The sequence below is a fragment of the Mesoplodon mirus genome (assembly GCF_964341445.2).
Source record: "Mesoplodon mirus genome assembly, chromosome: 18".
NCBI lineage: Eukaryota > Metazoa > Chordata > Mammalia > Artiodactyla > Ziphiidae > Mesoplodon > Mesoplodon mirus.
The window spans coordinates 11,883,294-11,887,600 of record NC_138994.1 but is presented as its reverse complement, the minus strand read 5'-3'; positions in this window follow the sequence as shown (position 1 = coordinate 11,887,600).

Here is a 4,307-nt window from a genome sequence, read left to right as displayed (position 1 = left end):
CCAGTAAAAGTCTGAGCAATGGGCAGAGAAAATAGGTAAAAGTACTGTATTATAGACAGACTTTTTATAAATCTATTATTTGAGTGAGTCTGAGATTAAATTTGTGGCTTTGTAAGAAAGAAATTGGTTTCAGAAGAGAAAAATGGGCAGTGGAAGAATAAGGAATAAGGAATCTAGGAATTCCCTGGCGGACCAGTGGTTAGGACTCCAAGCTTCCACTGCAGGGGGCACAGTTTCCACCCCTGGTTAGGGAACCCGCAGGCCACGCCTCAAGGCCACAAAAAAAAAAAGAATAAGGAATCTAAAATGAAGGGAGAAATACTGATTCGAAAAAGTTTATTCAGAAAGAACCATGGTAATATATATTATGATACTAATTATTGAAAATAATGTGCCTATATATTAATTACTACATTGGTATATATATATTTTCATATTAGGCATTTCTGGCACTTTCAGCTTATTGGCTGTGCACATATCTGACCCAAAGTTCCTGCCTTTGTGAAGTGAACATTCTAATGGGGAGGAAGACAGAAAATCAACATGTAAATATGTGCCAGGGGTGATAGTGCTTGGGAGGTGGCATCACCAGTAAGCCAAGACCTGAAGTAAGGGAGTCTTGCAGGTCACTGGGGGATGAAGATTCCAGGCAGAGGCAGGAGCAAGAACCCTGAGCTGAGAGCAATCAGATCATGCCTGGCTTGTTTGAAAAACAGAATGAGTAAGGGTGAGAGTTGTAGGAGATGATATTTAAGTCAATTTGACCATTAGAAGGACTTGGTTTTTAATCTGAGTGAGATGGAGAGCCAATGGGAGTTTGGGGCAAAGGAGTGGCAGGACCTGATTTACATAGTAAAAGAATCACTCTATTTCCTAAGAGACAGAAGCTGTTTTCTGCTGGGCAGAAGCTGGGAGACTAGTTAGAAAGTTTTTGCAATAATGCAGGAGGAAAATGATGGTGTCTTGGATGGGGGTGCACGCAGTAGAAGTGGTAAGAAGTGGCTAGATCCTGGATATAATCTGAAAATAGAGCCAAGATAGGACTTGTGGTTGGTTATGAGAGGAAAGGGGTCAAACATGTCTGCAAGATTTTTGAGCTCAATCTCTGAAAAGATGGAGTTGCCATTTGCCAAGATGGAGCAGACTAGGGCCAAGAAAGTCAGAGGGAAAAGGACAGGAGTCAGTTTTGGATATGTTAATTTGAGGTGCCTATTGGGTATCCAAGTGACAATGCTGAGAAGGCAAGTGGATATACAAATGTCAAATTAAAGGGAGTCATTTGGGCTAGAGATTTGAAGTTAGGAGGCATTAACATACTGATGGTATTGAAAGTCGCAGGGCTTTCATTACAGAAAACTTCCTGAAATGTGTGTAAAATATTTGTTTTTATTTATTTACTTATATATTTTTTTGGCCGCACCGCTTGCGGGATCTTAGTTCCCCAACCAGGGATTGAACCTGGGCAGTGAAAGCGCTGAGTCCTAACCACTGGACCACCAGGGAATTTCCAAAATATTTGTTTTTATAAATTGCTTATTTTAAAGGCAATGGGAGAACTTGATATTTTCAAGTCTGTTATGAATCATTTTGTAAAGAAAAATATTTTATCTTTTGGGTAAATGTCAGGTGAGTAAAGGCATACCTAAGTCATTGTATCCATTTACTCTTGCTGCTGTAACAAATAACCATGAATTTGGTGGCTTGAAACAAAAACAACTGATGCTCTCACAGTCTGGAATCCAGAAGTCTGAAGTCAGTGTCAGTGGGCTGAAATCAAGGTATGGCAGGGCCATGTTCTCTCTGGAGGCTCTAGGGGACAATCTGTTCCTTGCCTCTTCCAGCTTCTGGTGGCTATGGGCATCCCTTGGCTTGTGATCTCATCACTCCAATCTCTGCTTTCATGGTCACAGTGCCTTCTCCTCTTCTGTGTGTGTGTGTGTCAGATGTCCACCTGCCTTTCTCTTACACAGATACTTGTGACTATATTTAGGGACACCCAGATAATCCATGATAGTCTCATCTCAAAGTCTTTAACTTAACCACATCTGCCAAGACCCTTTTTCCAATACGGTAACATTTTCAGTTTCCAGGGCTTAGGGCCTGATGTCTTTGGGGGCCATTATTCAGCTGCACTGTAGTCACCTACGCAATTTCTAAACTGGGGTTTTGATATAAATGGTTACATACTCTTAATAGCAAACATAATTCCTTCTTCTCTCTGGGGACATTTAAAATGTTCCACAAAAAAGTCAAATTCCATGACGTCTCTATGGCACTACATAGCTAAGAAATACTATTTCTGGATCTGTGTTGACATCATTTGATGATACTAGGTCAAATATACTTTGGCATTAAAGAGTTACCGTAAGTTATGGTTGCACAGTTACTTCCTCTTAAAGGATACTCAGGGTCAAGGACAACATCTTCTTTCATCACTAAAATTTCTCTCCAGTGAGTATAGGTTACAGATCCTCTCATAATTCATCTCAAAATATTCCAATGTTTTGCCAACTTCTGTAAAAACAGGTAATGCAATAAAAAGTGAAACCTTCATAAAATTTATTACTAGCTTATTTATTTAAAAAAAGAAGACAAAACCATATGTTTGGCCACAGATCCTCCAGGTTTTTTTCCATGTGAAGCAATTTGTACCACATCATTGTCAATTATCTTTATTTTATGAGCATTTGCTGCACAGCTATAAGCAATTCCACATCAAAGGCATTCTCCGTATTTAATAGAGGCCTGGTAAATGGGTCTACACATAAGAATTGCTTCGGGACTTGCTTTGTGTAGTTTTATTAAGAATGAATTTAACATTTGCATAGGGCCTAACAAGGTTAGACATACAAGTGTTTAAAACACACACACACACACACACACACAGAGGAATATATAGACATAGCCTTCTCTGGAATTAAATATGTTTAATAAAACAAAAATTAATTGCAAAGTATAACTTTGATTTTCAAAACTCACCCTTAAAGAGGGGGAGGGGCATGTCAAAAGGACGCAGGAACCGACCTGGAAGAGCTACCAGTGGCCAAAGCTGGACCAGTGTGAACAACAGAAATAACGTCGTATTGAATTATAACTCAAAGTAGAGAAGAAATATGCCCGAGTCCACACTGATATAAATAACTAATTGAATGAACACACAAATGAGGGAGAAAGGACACATCTTGCAGGATACCGTATTGTGTGTGGAGATACCCTCCCCTTGAGGGGGTGGGGCTTAGCTCTGCCCCCTTGAGTGTAGGCTGCACTTCAAGACTGCCTTCCAAAGAATAGAGTATGGAAAGGGGAAACTAGTCACTTTACAATAGAAAAACTTGGTAGACATTACCGTAACCAAATGATCAAGGTTAAAGTTAAGCCCTTTATCAAGGGCTACTTGGCTAATAGAAAGCAGAGCATGGGAATGAGAAGGGGATATCTTTATAGAACTGTGATGTAACAGTTTTGTTCTGTTCCTTCTCTCCTTAGCTCTAAAACAAGTTGAAGTTCAGTCTCTTCAAAGCTTCTTTGGAGTAGCTACACATTTAGATAAGATTAATGAATGTTACCTAATACAGTGATTCTCCACTGCAGCAGTTCCCCCCCTCCACACCCATCCCCATATCTGTCAATGTACGTGGGTGGGTAGGTGGGATTGCTACTGATACTCAGTGTGTAGAGAACAGGGATGCTGCTGAATCCTACAGTGATTCCCCCAGCAAAGAATTATCTGTTATCAAATGTCAATAGTGCCAAGGTCGAGAATCCTGAACTCATATGCACACATCTAATAGAGCTTTATTGGGTACCCACAATATCCCTCAAACCAGGCTACACTTTCCAGATGACACAATAGGACACGGTCCATCTCCTCAGGAAGCTTACCATCAGGTTGGGGAATTGGAGAACAAGTGAAACACTTCAAGTAAAGGATATGACATTATATATATAAAGGCCACACTGGCATACAAACCAGAACCAAAATGAATAGCCTAGATCAGTGTTCTGGGTTGTCTAGAAAGGTAAGGAGTTATCTAGAATGGCTCCATGTAGGAGATAGGATTCTCATTGGGCCTTAATGAACCCACAGACTTTAGATCTAGCAAGGAGGAAATAGGAAGATGGAAAGAACCACAACAGCTTACTTTACAAGTACCAGGGATATTCCTGGAATAAAATATGAAGAGTCACGAAGTCTGTTGACACACTCTTCTTTCAGGTCCTAGTTACAGACAGAACCCTACAGTTTTTTTGGGTTTTTTTCCACACAAACTGGGAAGAGGTTTCAATGTGGGGGAGGGGTGAGTCAA